This window comes from Aplidium turbinatum, chromosome 18 (assembly GCF_918807975.1).
Source record: "Aplidium turbinatum chromosome 18, kaAplTurb1.1, whole genome shotgun sequence".
Taxonomy (NCBI): Eukaryota; Metazoa; Chordata; class Ascidiacea; order Aplousobranchia; family Polyclinidae; genus Aplidium; species Aplidium turbinatum.
In genome coordinates, this window is record NC_137489.1 from 3154094 (window position 1) to 3173320 (window position 19227).

Consider the following 19227-nt stretch of genomic DNA (forward strand, 5'->3'; position numbering starts at 1 on the left):
TTCAAAAATGTACATGTTTAGGCTTTAATATCTGGCAATTCTGGCAACTTAAGTGATCCAGATTTTTATGAAAATGCAGTCGACATCAGTTCAGTTTGTTTTTATTTCGGCAGTGGCTATTTGACCGGCTCCGGTCTTTGAATCTGAAACACTATTTGACCGGTCATGACGTCACTTCATAAGCACTTTTTCTTTTTCTCTTTCAAAGCAAAAGACGATAAGCGCCTTAAGTTTTAAATTCAACACGTGTTTTTCAACTGAATCCGTGGCGCATACGTAACGTCTCGGGGTGCCATTCTAGAGGGAATGAGTTCGATTCTATTCGGAAGCGTTTTTTTTTTTTTTTAACTAAATTTTTAAAAGTGTGTCGCCTTTCCGCTTATGGATGGGTTGGGGTCACCAGCTTAGCCCTTTGCTAAGCGCCACACGGTCTACGAAGCAACTGTGATGGAAGTCGCTTCGGCGACGCGACCGTGTAACTGTATAACAATAACTGTGTAGCCTACTTATTACCGTATTCACTGTTCACTGCGTCCAGTAGTTTATTCCACGTTACTGTACATCCAAAGGTTGAGGGTTGTATCTCCAATATATAATCATTACTTTGATACCAGATCCGAAATAAATCGATTATGCATTTAAACATATATCCAGTGCTTGACTGTAATAAGCGACCGTTAAGCAGACGTCCAAAACGAACTAACTTTCTTTTTCAAGTTTCAGAAATAAAAATGGCTTCTTACAAGAGAGGAGCGCATCTCTCATAACGAAGAAACAAACACTGCGCTCTCACTAAATCTAACGTCACATTCCAGAACTGTGGAAGAGAGGACCAATCACGTGCTACTACGAGTTTGTCTCCCCAGTGATGCACAAAACACATTATTATTTGGGTTCCATGGAGGGGAGTACCGCGACATAGCTCCCCCTCTAAGTGGGTACGAAGTTATGCGAACACACGACAAGAATACAAAACGAAATGACAAAATTATTGGTAGTTCTGGGTGAATCGGCTGATGGTTGTTGTTACGGCATGAAGCAGGCGGAGAAGAATGATCGTTGTTCTGCTAGCATGACGGTCATTCCGAGTAGCAATCCGGATGTGATAAAAATCCCGCGGAACGGCCGCAGTATCGCGTGAGCGATCGACATGCAGAGTATCCCTGCTCGCGATGACATAATGTCCGTAATTGTCCAATCAGTCCTTAGATTTCTTCTGATCTTTCAAAGTTGTGTCACCCAGTCTACAGCAGTGTTGGAGGTGAATATCTACAAAGTATATACAAGGCAGTAAGAGTCCTTCATAAGGAAGGTGTCTAAAGTAAGTCAAAAATTTTGAATCACACTCATACTCAAAGATGTTCAAGACTCACCAGAGAAACGAAGGGACACGAACACAGAATCCCTAGACTCAAGGTAAGGTAAAAAAAAAGGAACTGTGTACAGCAGAAAGGTACGGTAAAGGCAAGGGTTCATCACTTCCGGAAACGAGTAGGTAACCTGACTTCTCTGCCGGTACGTGTCACGTAGTGCGAAGCGGTCGATGAGACTGGGAGCTCATCGGAAACCCTAGGATCATCCTGGGAACGAACGTACTGCATAGAAGAAGTCGAAGAAGTTAAGAACGTATCGTCTCGAAACGGCAGTGACGTTTCGGCATGACTTGAAAAATCCTCATCAGGGGAAGTGTCCATATAAGCAGGTTTTAATCTGTCAATGGTAACTGTATCAGTGCGACCAGCGATGTCAACGGTAAAGTACTTCTCACAACGATCGATTACACGGTAAGGCCCGTCGTAAGGTGGACGTAACGGTCCCTTCACTGCATCATGTCGTATAAAAACGTGTGAGCATGTGTCAAGGTCAGCGTCCATATAAACAGAGCGTTTGCCATGACGCGGCGTATGTAAGGAAAATTGTTGACAAAATCACGTAACTGACGCACGTAGTGAGAATTGACAGGACCTACAACGGGGTCTGCAAAAAAATCACCTGGTAAACGAAGGGTGGTGCCAAGTGTGGCTTCAGCAGAAGAAAAACCAAGATCTTTCTTTATCACTGCACGAGTGCCCAGGAGTGCCAATCCGAGGTGGGAGAACCAGTTGTTTGGGTTGGATTGAGCTCTGATGGCAGTTTTGAGTGTGCGATGCACCCTTTCAACTAATCCGTTGCAAGCAGGGTGGTAAGCAGTAGTTGTACGATGATCACACCCAAGGTATTGGCATAGCTCTTTCCACAGGAGAGAGGTGAATTGTCGACCACGGTCAGTGACCATGGTGACAGGGGCGCCAAAGCGTGATACCCAACCCCAGAGAAAGGCATCAGCACATGCACGTGCAGTAATGCTGGTCAACGGTAGGGCTTCGACCCAACGCGTGTGGCGGTCAATAACGGTGAGGAGATACGAATATCCGCTGGACTCAGGTAGTTCTCCAACGATATCAACATGGACATTCGCAAAACGTTTGTCAGGAGTAGGAAAATGAGTTAGAGGCGCCGAGACGTGCCGTTGAATTTTGGCGCGTTGACAAGAGACACATGTCTTAACCCAAGCTTTAATGTCAGCCTTCATGTCAGGCCAAACGTAGCGTTGAGCAATAAGGCGTTGTGTTGATTTGATTCCTCCGTGGTTGAGGTTGTGCAGTTTGTCAAAAACTGTTTGGCGATACGTCGTCGGCAACAGGACTCTAAAGCGTCCAGTTGAGGTATCCCCCTCGATGGAGATGCCGTGTTCAGGTAGGAGTCGTTTTTCCAACGTAAGAGAGGTAGGACTCATACGAAAGTCAGCTAAGGAGGTGTCATCGTGTTGAGCAATGGCCAGGTCACAAAAGTCGAAGTTGATACCATCTTCATAAATGGCATTGACTGCAGCGCGACTGAGACAGTCTGCGACCAAGTTTTCACTACCCTTTAAGTAGCGAACATCAGTGGAGAACTCACTGACGTAGGCCAAGTAACGTAACTGTCGTGCTGTGGCTTTCGCCATCGTTGCGCTGAAAGCTGCAGCTAGCGGACGGTGATCTGTAAAGATTGTGAAATCACGTGACTCAAGGAAGTAGGAGAAATGTCGGACGGCGAGGTACATGGCTGTAAGCTCCCTGTCAAAGACACTATACTTCTGTTGAGCTGTATTAAAGAAACGAGAAAAAACCATGAGCGGCTTGGCTTCGCCATCGATGAGTTGTTGAACAACAGCGCCAGCGGCAGTATCTGACGCGTCTGTGACTAGTTGGATGGGAGCACCATGAACGGGGTGAGAGAGTAACGTGACTTTCGCGAGGCTCTGTTTCGCAGTCTCAAAAGCATGCTTGATGATGTCAGTCCAGATCAGAGGTTTCTTTGACGACTTACCAGGCGGTAAGGAAGTGTACAGAGGTTGAAGGATTTCCGCACAGTGTGGTATGAACATGCGGTAGAAGTTGAGCATACCCAGGAAACATCGTAATTGTCTTACGGTGGTGGGTAGAGGAAAATTCAGGATAGCTGAGACTTTGCCAGGAAGCGGCCGTATGCCGCTCGAGTCGAGCTGGTGTCCTAGGAACTTCAGTTCGGGTACCGCAAAGGAACATTTTTCCTTGTTGAGGATGAGACCGTAGTGGTCAAGACGTTTGAACACCTGAGATAGGTGGCGTTTGTGCTCCTCTAAGTCTCGAGAATGGACGAGGACGTCGTCAATGTAACAATAGACATAGGGAAGACCCCGCAGCACTTCATCCATGAAGCGCTGAAACGTCTGTGCGGCACCCGAGAGACCCATAGCTGTACGTTTGAAGTTGTAACTCCCCATTGGAGTCACAAGGGTCGTCTTGTGACGATCCTGTTTTGCTATGGGTATCTGGTGGTAGCTCTTCACGAGATCCAGGCTGGAGAAGATAGTGGATCCAGAGAGGTGGTCTACAAAGTCGTGAAGATAGGGTATGCGGTAGGAGTCTTTCGTGGTTTGTTTGTTGAGCAAGCGAAAATCACCCGTGATTCTGTACCGCCCATTTGGCTTGGGTACAAGGTGTACTGGTGTACCGTATGGAGAGTTCGCCGGTTCTATAATGTCCAAGTCAAGGAGCGTCTGCAGTTCCTTGCGGAGACCCTCCAGCTTTTCTGGAGATAGTCGTCGTGCCCGTTGGCACACAGGTGGACCATTGGTAGGAATATAGTGTTCCGTTGTGTGGCGAACTGGACGGTTGAAGTTCTCCAGCTCAAAAACAGAAGGAAACTCTTCCTCTAGGAAAGCTAGTTCAGCAGGAATCTGTGCCGTGCTCGCAGAAGGTGAACAGGCATCAGAATAGAGTTGAACTTCAGAAGCATCAGTAGGTGAAGTAGACAAATCCGTATCAGGAGCAAAGTCAGTACTCGATACACAGGGATCGGCTGGGGTCGTCTGTAGGAGACGGCCGTTAACAACGTCAGGTGTTAAACAAAAATGGCGTAAGAAATCCAGTCCAAGAATGGGAAAATCTACGTCTGCAACGCGGAACGTCCACTCAAATGTGCGGTCAAAACCAAGCGACAAAGTCAATGGTCTTTCGCCAAAAATGTTAACCGCAGTGTGATTAGCTGCGCGTAGACTGGATTGCGGTTCGGAAACGTCGGTATAACGACGCGGCAACAACGAAAAGGTCGATCCTGTATCAACACAAAAGTTAATGTCAGTAAGAGTGTCAAGAATCATGAAAAGAGCGGAATGTGTCGTAGGTCCTGCGGAGCCGAGGCTGCCCACTCGTCCATCCCTCGGCGTTATTCGTTTTTTGGCTTGCCTCTTGGGACCCAAGAGCAAGGTTTTTCACAGCGATGTGCCTTATTACCATATGTGAGGTGGTAATAGCATAAAACACGCCTTGAGTCATTGGACCTCGGTTTGGGTTTGAAGTCGGTGGAGTCCGTAATTTTCGGAGTAGAGGTACTCGGCTCCGAGCGCCTAAAATTCGCAGGCGAGCTCAGTGTAGACATCGAGGTTGTACATGAACGAGAGTCAGAAGAAGCAGTAATGGAGGTTTGGAGCTCCTCCAGGCGGTCCGCGAGTGAAGAAATGCGGTTCTCCAAGTGGAAGTTAATTTCTGGCTGTTTATTGGTATCTTGCGTGGGAGCAGAATTAGATGGCTCTCCCGCAGCAATGATGTCATCTGCTCGTTCGGCGAGCGTTTGAAGATCGTCACCCTTACAGATGGTTAAAAGTTGTCGCACTCCAGGAGGAAGACGGTCAAGAAAAACTATGCGAAGGAGAGGAAAAAAATTCTCAGGAACACGACCGTTTATAGCAACTAACTGACGTAAACGCTTTAAGAGCTCGGTCGGCTTAAGGCCTCGATCTTTGTTACCATGTAAGAACTCGTGAAGTCTCTCCGTAGAAGACTTCATATTCTCGGCAGTGATCAAAGTTTTAAAATTTTCATACGGTAAATCACAATGTACACAATTATCCAAAATTTCTGTCATATCAGCTAATTGCTTAGGATCAAATTTTTGTACGATGCAATCGAACTTATCACGTGAGCTCATGTCAGGGTGCTGCATGAACGCAGATTCACACAATGATAACCATAATTGCACATTGCTATGAGTAAACACAGGTAATTTAAGTTTTTTTGATACTGGTACGTTTGCCGACAAGTTCATAATATTTTGTGCAGCAGTGTGAAAAGCCTCTGTGGCGTTATTATTTGCCTTAGTATTAATGCTACGCACTACGAAATACAGTAAGGTAGTTAAAAATGACGTCACAATAGCCAAAAGTGACACTACAATAACAATAAACTCCATGTTGGTTGAATTAGGCCAAGTTTAGTTACATAAAAAATTGTTGCAACGTTCCAAATCCAATCACGTCGGGGTCACCAATGTCGCCTTTCCGCTTATGGATGGGTTGGGGTCACCAGCTTAGCCCTTTGCTAAGCGCCACACGGTCTACGAAGCAACTGTGATGGAAGTCGCTTCGGCGACGCGACCGTGTAACTGTATAACAATAACTGTGTAGCCTACTTATTACCGTATTCACTGTTCACTGCGTCCAGTAGTTTATTCCACGTTACTGTACATCCAAAGGTTGAGGGTTGTATCTCCAATATATAATCATTACTTTGATACCAGATCCGAAATAAATCGATTATGCATTTAAACATATATCCAGTGCTTGACTGTAATAAGCGACCGTTAAGCAGACGTCCAAAACGAACTAACTTTCTTTTTCAAGTTTCAGAAATAAAAATGGCTTCTTACAAGAGAGGAGCGCATCTCTCATAACGAAGAAACAAACACTGCGCTCTCACTAAATCTAACGTCACATTCCAGAACTGTGGAAGAGAGGACCAATCACGTGCTACTACGAGTTTGTCTCCCCAGTGATGCACAAAACACATTATTATTTGGGTTCCATGGAGGGGAGTACCGCGACAAGTGGAAAGTTGTCTTGAAGGGTTGGTTGAGATGATGATTTGAAACTTGACTGATTGTTGTGCGACAATGAGACTGGATTTAATTTTTAACTTCGGACTTCAGCGAAACGTAATCTTACAGCCTATTAGAAGGTGTGATTTTTTCAGAGAATTTGTGCTAAGAAATGAAAGGAATTTGTTAAAAATAAAAACTAGAAAAAACTTTTTTAATTCGTTTTGAAGCTTTTTTATTCACTTGTTGATTCATTCATATCAGTTTGTATCCTTTTGTAGTTAAAAAAAAAGAAAAAAAAAGAACGCTTCCGGGTAGTATCGAACTCATTCCCTCTAAAATGGCAGCCCGAGACGTCACGTGTGCGCCACGGATTCAGTTGAAGAAAGCGTGTTGAATTTAAAACTTAAAGCTCTTATCGTCTTTTGCTTTGAAAGAAAAAAAGTGCTTATGTAGTGACGTCATGACCGGTCAAATAGTGTTTCAGATTCAAAGACCGGAGCCGGTCAAATAACCACTGCCTTTTATTTCTGACCATCACAACGAAAAACAATATGTCAAACATAGCGGGGGTATAGAAAAAGGTAGAAACGACAAAACACGGACGCTATGCTATAACGTGCATGATGCCAAAGCAGGACAATCAGTTATGGCATGGTCGCAACACCTTACTAAAGTTTTTACAAATGTAGAAAGATGAGGAAAAATAAGCTACGGTAGTGAATTTTTTTTTGAACGATTTGGAGCTGGTATACAAGTCCCCCCCCCCTTGGCAACTCATGACAAAGAGGAATTGACCAAAACATGTGGATTGAAGTGTGTGAACAGTAAAGCAAGGGTAAAGTAGTTTCACCCTATAAGCAAAGGTACTGTAAAGTAGTTTCACCCTATATGTTTGGTTGAGTCCTGTCTTTGTCATGAGTTACCAAGGGGGGGACTTGTATACCAGCTCCAACAATTTATATGAGTAAAAAAAACAAGACATAAAGATAGTTTCTACGTTGATCGACCTTGGTAGGTTATCTAAACTGTTGATGGTCTTGAAGGGAACACTCTCGATGCGTTAGTTCATCACGAAAAGCCATTTAACCATTTTTTGTGTTTAGGTACCGGTATACTTGTTTGTAGTTATTTTAACTAACAGTTGAGTGAATGCATGGTTACCAATCTGTCTGAAAGATGTGAAGAACTGGAAAAACTCTTATATTTTGGGACTGATGATCAAGCGCTCTGGAAGAATTTTGTATAATAGCCTATCTCTTTGCTTGGGCTCCATTTTGGGCTCTATTTTAGAACCCCCAAAAAAATTGGGCTACTTTTGGGCTACTTTTTGCATAAGCTTGGGCTCTTTTTTATATTAACCTCTGGCAACCCTATTTGTAATCACAATGCACTGTATGTTGTCGCGATAGGCGCAAAATGAAACGTGATAATTAGAGCGATTTTTTGTAACCTAAAAAACTCAAAAAAGTGACTTTAATTTTGCAAAAAAGTAAATTTATTCAACGAAAATAAGAAAGCGAAAGAAATAGCGGCTATTCAACATAAAAAGCATCTAAATTAGTTTCAAATTGTGGTCAAATCATAATTACACATTCAAATTACACTGTGTAATGTTTTACATTCTCTGGCAGAAAGTTTCTGTCAGTCAAACACTTTTGCTGTTGCAAGGAAAACAAGTGGTTGAACATAGTTAACACAATTTGTTTCATCGAAAAAATTGCTTTACGAGTTTTCGGGAATACACGCAATACGAACCAGTATGGGCTCGACGGCTCGTGCAAACCTAAAATCCGTAGCCTACCATAGTAGAAGATATATTAAAAATCTTGGCAATAATTCATCTCTCCAGTAGCAATGAAAGATAAATAAATAGGAAAATTAGGCGAAAAAAGCATGTAAAATAAAGTGACCTAACAAATGAAAAGTAACCTAAAAACACAAAAAGTGACTTTTGGTAACTTTAGTGACAAAGTAACTTTCATAACAAAAAATCGCCCAAGTGATAATTATAATCATTTGCAAAATCCTTCTTTTCAAGTAAGGTACAAAACCAAATACTTTCACCTGCAACTTACGTGTAGCCTGCCTTGTGCGTCGCTTTGAAGTTGTTTATACTGTCCATACCTAAAAGCTTTTTCTTTTTATGTGTTGCCTTTTTTGGTCTGTCTGAAATTCACCACGCATATTTTTTCTCTTTCATGTTTGGCAGGCTTTGCAATAAATTTAAGTAGGGGATATGACGACCAATGTTGCCACTCTCTTGTTATGGAAAAGTACTAGATTTGACTGGAAAAAAACACTGGATTCACAAAAAAACACTGATATGAGAAATACACGATCATTTACATGCAAAATGTACAAAAATGACAGCCAATGGCGTTAGTGAGTGTTAAAAGTCCTTAAAAGTTCAAACTGGAACTAAATTTCTATAAAATAAGGAAATTTCCTTGAAAGTGAGGGCCCTGACCCTGACTTAACTTACCAGCAAAGGTTTCTAGTACTGGTGTTGTATTAGCTCTTGGTAATTGCAACATCAGGCTGCACCTTCTGAATACCGAATAGCAGAAATTGTTATATTGCAATATGTGCAGTAGAGTGGAGTGAAAAAAGAAAATCTTGATTGCATAATCCATATTGCATTTCATATGATTCATTTGAAAGTACCAATTCGAATCATAACGTTTTAAACAAAAAAATACCCCCTTATTATTAAAGTAAAATTTTGAATTTCATACAATCACGATAGGCCATTTCGGACCAAAACGGGCCTGTCTGGGCCAATCTATACACCTGATAATTCTGAAACCGTTACATTCCGATCTTAACTTTTCAAAACAAAACTTTTGAGATTAGTCCCAGCCGTCTATGACCACCAGTTCAAATTTTAGGTATCAAATCCCATGTATTTTGACAATCGCTCGTAAAACCCCCCGGTAGCGGGGAGTTACTGTAGTGTAGGGACAACCCAAAATTTTTTTCATGGTATGTTTTTTTACGCCCAGTGGCATTATTTCGGGGGGTACTCCGAGTTTGTAATCCAAATTTGTATTTTAACATACCCCCCCTACAAATAACTTATCAGCAAATATAACGCTTTTTGCCATTGCCATGAACAAACAATGCATGCACCTTTTTCTACCACTGAACTGTACTGAACCCCAAAACAAATCAAAGAAATACTCATTGCGACAGTAATGACTCAGCAAAAACCATCAACAGTCTTATTAAATCATTGATCAACTAATCATGAACAAAATTTTGTTGGTGCATACCAACAACAAATTAACTTTAATCACTGTTTAGTTAAACAATGATTAACTTTAATCATTGTTTAAGTTAATCGGTGTTGGTGCATCTAACCCTTAGTCATTTATGACAGTTACAGTTGCAGTCATTTATTTTTATAACTACAGTTACATTATGACATGATAGTTAATTTTTTTGTGCTTTGGAGGAGCGATCACTCCATCCCTCCACTGATTTCTGGTGAAAGTTTAGGCTACATATCATAATTATATGTATGTCTTCTATTTTTCTCTTTTAACTTCGGCTTTTGATTCTTGAATATATATTTTCGTTAAACAAAGCACTAACTTATCATTTTAAGCTTAACTAATGCGTGACTCTATCATCTTTAATATTCTATATTCGGATTATTTGTTTTGAGAATTGAATTTAATTTGCATTTTTTATTAGGCTAAATAATAAGATTTCTAGAAATTAACTGAGAAGGCTGTTGACCGCCGAGATGCTGGTTACCACAAAGAAGCAAAAACATTCTTTGGAAACTGATTGATTGGATGTTTATCCTCGCAATGGGAAAGCTTTCATGCAAGGTTAATTTTGGAAGTTTCGCATACTTGTAGAGGCTTTGAACCACTGACGCAGGCCCGGACACCGCGATGGACAAAGTAAAGTTTGCAATTGTTGAAGTGTTGTTGTAGGGGAATTATGCAATCCATTGGATGCCGCAGAATTAAAAGCAGTCTGTAACGTGCGTTACTCTAGGGCACACCCCGAGAGTCGAACCCAGCGCCGCTTGATTTGGAAGCTTCTTCGTTCACGAAGCCAAAATGTGTGCGCAAACTTGGAGGCAAAATACGCTAGCAAACAAAAGAACGGTGATGCGCTTGTATACAAAAAATATTGACGCCGTCAGCGTAAACGCAAACGTTCAAAAAACCATACGCCGTATGCGTCAACGTAACTTGTAAAAAAAGTTGGCGGAGTCAGCATACACTAGCGTAAACTCTTTTTTGTTTGCTAGGTGCCAAACATTCACACGGTATAAACCACTCGAAACAAACAAGTTTTATTTTGAATTTCCAGAAAGAAACACAAACATCTGAAAGTGTTCATCTGACATTTTGCTGCGTTTTGGTTTCAATATGTCTTTGCCCATTGAAAACATTCTTTCAACTGCATCGCAGGAAGATATTGGCGTGTTGTAGCGAAAAAAATACACTAAAAAGTATATGTTGGCGGCTGGCGCTATACGTTAAAAAACCGCGAAAACTTTACGGCGTAGCCTCAAGCGACAACTATCCAAAAAAATGTGGCCGTAAGCATTAGCGTAAACAAAAAGTCTACGCCGCAAGTCTACGGCGTAGAATTTTCGGGTATGCGTACATCTCTGCAAAAGAATACAGAAACATAATGACTTCCACTGTTAAGACTGATGTGATATTCTATGCCTCAAGTAGAGTAGGCCTAACATCTTTTTATGCCGAAATTTTGTTAGGCTTCTTCAACTTTCTATTGACACCGGAGATGAAGATTTAAAAAAGGTTAACCTGTATGCAAACATTTTTTTTACTATACCGTACATAAATGATATATCAAACTGTGTTTCTTGTGTTCCTAGTTTATTTGCTGATGACACTTGTTTTGTCAAGCCGATAATTTATTGAGTTTTCAAAGTTTAATTAATCTTGAACTGAAAGAAGTGAAACGTTGGTTCACTGCCAATTCACGTGCGATAAATTTTTTTTAATAATTGCATCGAGGACCAACCAAATATCAACTGATGTTGAAGTATTTTACGGCAACGCCCAACTAAAAACAAACGTTGACACTGCTAACTACCCTGGTATCTTCATCAGGGCCTCTGAGAGAAATTTTCACTAGGGGTACGAAGAGTCATTCCGGGCCCCCCTCTCACCTCGGGCCCTTTTGTCTTGGACAAAACGCGTGATGTTTGCTTAGACGTATTGCACACCACACAACATTTTAGGCTACTGCAGAATTTGATATCTGTGTGCAATGATAGTATCAGGCTGCAATAAAACTATTATTTTGTGTTGTGCATATAATGTGATCTGTCCCTCGCCAATTTGTGTATCCTGCATTGAATTCGTGTGTCAGTTGTTGATGGTGCTGTCGCTTATTGTACATCTTTAATGTAAAAATTTTAAATTCATTTTTTTATTTTTCTTAGATGTAGCTTATAATTATTTCTGAAGAGGACACTATGTGGTGTCGAAAACGTTGGATTTAGTAGCTTTTTCATGTTTTTTTTTTGTGTGTTTATGTTAAATCCGTTAACGTTACTGAGTGTTATATCATGTATCTGGTACAAGCCAAGCTCTCTACCAAGGCTCAAACATAACATCTTGTTAAAACATAATCAAATTAATGATCTGACCAATCCTAACCTTTCTTCATTAACTTTTGCATTCACCACATGCCCAGCACTAGCAGAGGTGAACGAGAAAAGTCACTTTTTTGACTCCGGCTCCGGTCCTGCTCCGAAAGTATTCTCCGGCTCCTGCTCTAACTTCGAAATTCATTTTGAAGTGAAATAAGCGTGAAACTACCTTTGTCAAATAGTTTTTAAAAAACACACAAAAAAAAAACACCCAGGCTTTTTGCCCGGGTCTTTCTCAAACTTGCTTTTGCTACACTATGCCCCTCCCCCAAGGACAGGAGAATAACTAACTTTTATGATTTAATTTAGAGTGCTTTTAACAGAACATTTTTGCACGTAAAACATTAAATTACCACTTTGGGCCCCTAATTTGCTCGCAAAGCACTCGATTACCTTTCTGGACCCTTTTACTAGATTACGCCCCCCCCCCCCTGGACTAAAAAATAACAACTTTTATGCTTGAAATCAGTCGTTTAAGATGGTTTTAACCAAACATTTCTGCGGGTAAACTATAAAACCACAATTTCGGGCCCCCCAACAAACACAGGCCTGGGCCTTCAAGGGTACGCCGTCCCCTCCGTACCCCCCTCTCATAGACCCTGATCTTCATTGACAAGAATCTTTCTTTTCTTCCTCATATTGATGCTTCTATCTTCAAAACTCTCCAAATCTGTTGGTATATTCTCTAAATTTAAACATTATATATCAGCTAACGCTATGCTTCAGCTATCCTTACCTAATATACGGACTGATTTGGGGGCCGTCATGCAAAACACATATCTGAAAGCTTAGTGTTTTGCAAAATAAGGCAGTCAATGCTGTTGCGAAAGGCAAATGGGCTGACCATGTCACACCCTTTTTTAAACAATTCGATATCCTAAAGTTAAAAGATCTATACAACTTTGAAATAGCTAAATTTATATAGCCTACGGTAACAGTTAGTTTCAATTCATTACCCGGCACTTTCCAAAACTACTTTAAAAAATGCAACGAAATTTACAACCTGACTAGTGACTACTCGAAACTCGACCAACCTAGATTACTATTATTATCGATACACAACCACTAAACTACAACGCTCTATAAAATACCCTGGCGCAAAAATTGGAAGTTATATACCGCTTGAAATTCGCAAATCCCCCTTCACAACTTTTAAAAGAATATAACTTAGCCTACAAAAGGAAAATTATTGATACATAGGCTATTAGGCAAATGCTAATTAGACTACTAATCAGCCTTGCAATTTCAATATAGGATACGTTGGCTTAGCCTACCTAAATTTTTAATTTCTTATCAGCTTAGACAGCAGCTGCTTAATTCACTGTTATTTATTTGTCTCAATCATTGATGAGTTTAAAGGTGGCTGGACAGGCTGGTTGACTTGAAGACTTTGAATGGTCACTTTGCAGCCTCTCGTTGCTGTGATGCTACTATCATTTATTTTAATTGTGATCTTTTTAACAGTTTTACTGTACATTGTAATTGATATATCGTAGCTACAGTTATTTTTTCGCAGCAACCAATAAGCATCTCTTTCTTAGCAATGACTTCCGATCTCATTTCAGACCTGTGTGTATTTCATAGAGGTGTCACGAGCGTAGTTGACGGGAAGCGATAAGTGGTCTTTTAATTATGGTGCTGCTTGCTAATGTTTGCTGTTTGCTAATGTTTGCTGTTTGCTAATGGTGTTAATATTAGCTATGTTTTAAACTTAGACAAAAACATATTTGCAAAAGTGGATGTTACATTTATACAATTTTACAATTGTACAGTAGATGCAAACAATCTGCTTTAGCCTGATGCTACGGGTTCGCTGTGGTAGTAGCAGTTTGTCACCACTGCAGCTTTCGAAACACATTTCCCTTGTAGACCGCCGCTCCCACAACAGTCTGTAACTGCTACTGCTAGCAGAGCTGCTGCATTGTCTGAGAAAAAGAACCACTTGGAAACTGTATTAAAAAAAAAAAACTCGAAAGCAATGCTGCAACTGTGCAACATACGCTATGTGTGCGGGTCATGTGCTAAACCTGTAGGCTATGTTATTTTTGCTGGCCATCGTAAAACCATAGATAAGTCATAACATAACTAACTAACTAACTAACATAACTAAGTCAAGACTAAGTCATGACTTTTAAGGCTATAGAGGTTATTGCTGAGAGCAAAATGTTTTTGTGCAACAATTGAGACTTTCAATACATCTGCGAAAACGCCTTGCTGTTTTAACGGATATCCACAAACAAACTAAAATGACTGTTCTTATTTTGTACAATGCTCCCTTTTTCTTCTTTTTCTGCTAACTGGATTTTGTGTAGTAATCCTGCACTTACTTTTTTCATATTTTTCTGCGTTGTTAATAGGAGAAAATTCAAGTATTTTTAGCATTGACCACTCAATTCACCAAAAACAACTAGTGCTAGAAATGGTAGTTCTTGGTATATATATATTATATACAGGGGCGAAGGAACGGTTTTTGACTGGGGGGGGGGGGGGCAGGATCATGAAAAAAGGACACTTGTGTTGCTGAAAGACTATTTTTGTTCAAAGTTTTAAGATAAGATATAGCGATAATGCTCATCCATCAGTTCATCATCGAGTAATGAAATGATGTAGGCTAACCTACTGTGATGCAGAATTTTATGACGTGAATATGATTTTGAGGCAGAAATGAAAGATTATAATTAGGCTAAAAGTGAATAGCTGAAATTGTTATATCGTATTGAAAAATGTGCAGTAGCTTACATGACCTTAAAAGGGCACCATTGGCCCCTATCCACAGAAAAATTAAGAGCATCCGCCTCCCCTGCCTCCCGCTTCCGGCGCCCCTGATTAGCTTACCCATATTGGTTTTACACCAAGTTTTTGATATGAAGCGACTATCTTCATAAAGTAGGTTACGTAGTTCAATTCAGTTCAGTTGTTTTTATTTCTGACCATTACAGCAAAAACAATACACGTCTACATAGCAAAGGTCGAGAAAAAGGTAGAAGCGATAAAACGCAAACGTTAAAACGTGCTTGTGGCCGAAGTAAGTTATTAATTGAAGGATTTGGCACGGTCGCAACACCTTCAGAAAAATTTAAGATAGAATAGAAAATGAAAGAAAATGTTACAAACAAAAATATATATTAAAAAAAAAAAAACAACAGCCCATAATATATAGCTTTAGCTGAAATTTTCAAGAAGTTTATAAATAAACATTTGCTATAAAGATCGGCCATGGTGCGTTATCAAGAGTGCTGATGGTCGTGAGGGGAACACATCTTGATGCGTTGAGCTCATAGCAAAGAAGAGCAAGGCAGGCAAAAAAAAACCCACAAAGAAATTCTACCAAGGGCAAAGCCTTTGATACTTAGACAGTGCAGATAGATCAAGGGCAAAGCCATTTGAAGCGCAACGCACCAGGCCTTGCACGACTCACAAAATAGTTACAACTTGATGGCACGAAACAATGACAAAAACAAATAAAACAAACAAGCAGAAACAACATCATCATCTTGCGGAAATCCAATTATACCCAGGGAAGTTATGTCTTCAGTTCAGTTCAGTTGTTTTTTCTATTTCTTGTCGATATCAAGCGTGCTTTGATATAAAGTTACGTCGATAAAGCGATAATTATAAGACCCCAGCTAGCTAAACTCGTCACCTCTACACATAGTTCATACTTAACTCGAGGATTATACGAAATACCGGCTAAACATAAAGTCACTTGCATAAAATATCGCAAAGCAAAATGCCCTACCGGTCAATTGACCGGTATTGTGGTTAAATTGTGCCGTCTGGTCAATTGGTCATGTGCATTAGTTTTACGATGTTTTAGCCTTTGTCGTGGTTGAGTAGCATTCTGTTTCTAACTGTATACTAATGAACAAAACTGGCTGCCTACATTGGCTTTTGGTTATAATAGGTTATTACATTTATATGTTACAAGTTTGTTTCAATGTGCTTTGAAAATCCCATATTCCAAAAAAACAGCGATTCTTCAACAAAAATCGTCCTTAAAGTTTTAGGCCAAAACCGCTTGGATAAAATGAAAGAACTGAATGCAAATGAAGGGCCAACTAGTCGACTGCAGCTCAGAAAATCGTGGAAAATCTACTGTTCAAACAAATAATAGTAATTTATCCACTACTTCCCCATGCACGGGCAGGCACATTTTAAAAACCCCGCCTGTTACGGCGAAATATCTTGCGTAAGATGTCCCAAGAAAGACAATAAAACGACCAAGATAATATTCACACCCCAGGCGTTGCTTTACCACGTTTGGAATGAACGTAGTATTCTTGTTACCGACACAATGTTTTAAGTCACACAACATAGTAGCAACATTGTTGTTGTTATTATAAAGGCTGCAGTAGGCTGCCATTTTAGTTGCTTGGGGACTTGTGTGTTTGTAGCCTATATAGCAAGGATGGCCAAATAATTTTGGCCATGATCCACTACCGCCAAATCTGACAACTTAAAGATCCACAATGAGCTGAAGATGTGCATTTTTCCTTTTGTATCATACAAAAAACATGCAATTATTTGGGTACATCTAAAACAAGGCGTCAAGATACGATATATACATATACATAATTTGATTAAAAATCATTGAATGAGTGTGCTGCAATAAACAGGTCTGGTATTACAGTAGTGAGAAAAATGATTAGTGGGCTTTGATTTCACAATACTACCGAAACGTGGTTTCCTGCTACTTACAGCGATTCTTACAAGTTCATGAAAATGAGTATTTGTAAGTCGTGTTCTATGGTTGTTTTTCACAAAATTCATTGCTGAAAACAACGATTCACACAGGTAAGTGGAGGCAAAGCAAGTAAGTAGTCTTCTAGCTAGCCTAGCAGTAATTGGGTACCTTTCCAAACTTACAGGTGATGACCAAAACACACTTGAGTTTGAAATAGAAATCTCATCTCCTTTGAGATTGCACAGCTCTATCTGTATTTGAGACACCAGTAATGCATAGGCTACTCACCTGTAAGTTGGGTTTTCCAACTGCCATTAACATCAGTGGACAGTGGATGTGACACAAGGTCTATGACTGAACTGATTGCATAAAATTCCTTGAACCTACTTAAAAACTCAGTGTTCAACTTTTCCAGAAATGTCACAAATGGTAGCAAATCAACATTACAGCAAGGTTCTTGGAGAGACACTTTCAAACACGGGAAGTGGAGCATATCTTTGGCGACATCCGCAATGAACAGTAATAATTGTTGCTTGAATGATTTCACTGCGGACCACATTTGAACAATAGTGTGACCTTTGCCTTGTAGATCAGATTCAAATTGTTCAGATGGGCAAAACAATCAGCAAGAAAAGCTAGATTGTACAGATTGGTATCCTCAAGCAGAGCGCTGCTTTGACCCTTTTCATTCAAAAACAGTATCAACTCTTTACGAAGGTCCCACAGCCTACGCAAGGCATTACCTTTACTCAACCATCTCACATTATTATGGGTGAGTAATTCATCGTATTCTGCATCATTCTGATTAAGAAAATTTCTCAATTGGCGGTGTTTTAGCGATGAGTTTGCTTTCAATTTGTTGATTAGTTTCATCAAGTTAGTCATCAGCTCTTGAAAGTCCCCTGACAGCTTGGTGCAGAGGACAAACTGGTGAGTATGCAATGAATTCCTATCAGATCAGGGCATTACTCAGCTCTCAATTTGCTGACAACACCTACAGAAGATTAAGTTAAAAGTTTATGTAAATTAGAACGTGTCATGATTTATTAATTTTGTCTTGAGATAAACAAATAGGAATAAAGTTCTTTTCTTTATAGTGCAATGAGATGAATAAAACTGAATATTTGTTACTATTAAAATTACCGTGGCATGCTCCGATCATGGCAGGTGCTCCATCAGTCGAAATTGCACAGATGTTCTGAATTGGCAACTGAAGCTCCTTAAGTTTTTCTATGAGAGCATCATATATCGTAGCAGCGGTAGTATTACCTTCGAGAGTTATCAGCGCTAGCAGTTCTTCACAACTGAAGTTTAGTAGTTTACCAATGTCACTTTCAAGAAGAAAAATTGCTTTCTGCAAGTGTGATGTCACAAAGAAATTTAGTCATAACACATCCGGGTTCATGGCGTATTTCAGAGTTTCCAATTAGCGAAAATAGAATTTAAAAAAAAAATTAATTAAAAAATGGAAATTTTTTTTTAAAGAATTTAAAAAAAAAATTTTTTTTTTAAATAAATACTTTGAAATTTTTTTCAGAGCCAACTTGAAAGATCCACAAAAAAAGTTGAAAAGATCCGGATCCGGATCGCGATCCGCCATTTGGCCATGTCTGCTATATAGGATCTCATTCTCTCGCCAAAGATTGAGATTTTCTCCCGACGCTCAGATGGACGACGGTTCAAAACCAATTGAGGAATACCCTGCAGGGTCGACGAACGACACATAAGCACATGCTTGAAGGTGGGCACGAAAATTGACTTTTATAACAACCCGTAAGCCCACTTCAACCATCGGGTACAAAGCTTCAGTCCGAATATGACAAACACGTTTTATGATTTTGACATTTTTACGGTTCTCTCTTTCGCGATTTTAATCGATGTGCTTTTTGGCACCTGTTATTTTGGATTTGCATCTTTTGATTTTTGTGGCTTGAGCGCGCGAGATATCACGATCACAGCATATTTTTAGCCACGTGGTATAAATTTGCTGAGTTTTCTGGAAGTGTTTGCTTCATGGTTAATCGTGCGGTGAATTGTTATGCTTTTATGTAATATCCGTATATTGCTTTATCTTCTTAGGGCCAATTGCATATGCCATTTTTAAAAAGTCAGAAGTAACGAAAAAAAGATTCTGCATTTCAGATTACGATAAACCTCGGAATCAAATACGCATAAACCTGTTGGTGCTGTTTGGAAGATTTTTTTTTATAAGTCCCAAGAGCATTACGCTGTAGGAATAATAACAAAATCAGAAACCACTATTCAGAACCTAGTTTACTCCGACTCCACGACTTCGACTTACCAGCTGAAGAGACTTCTTCTTGCAAGCGAGACATAACTGTCTTGGCAGCTAAAACTCTTGTATATTTATTAGAAAGGCACAAAAGTGGCCGACAGCCGAAAAACAGCATTGATAGTTGTTGCGTCACTTGTTCGTGGTTATTAATTAACAAGAATGTTATTTGTTTCTCGGCAGCCGATTTGTAGCAAGAATTGACAGCGATAGACACGTGTT

General features: G+C 40.0%; 1 pseudogene; it reads right to left on the minus strand.

Moving 5' to 3' along the window:
- Positions 1-1475: 1475 nt before the first annotated feature.
- On the minus strand, positions 1476-18504 carry LOC145787884 (uncharacterized; annotated as a pseudogene).
- Between the last annotated feature and the right edge of the window lie 723 nt (positions 18505-19227).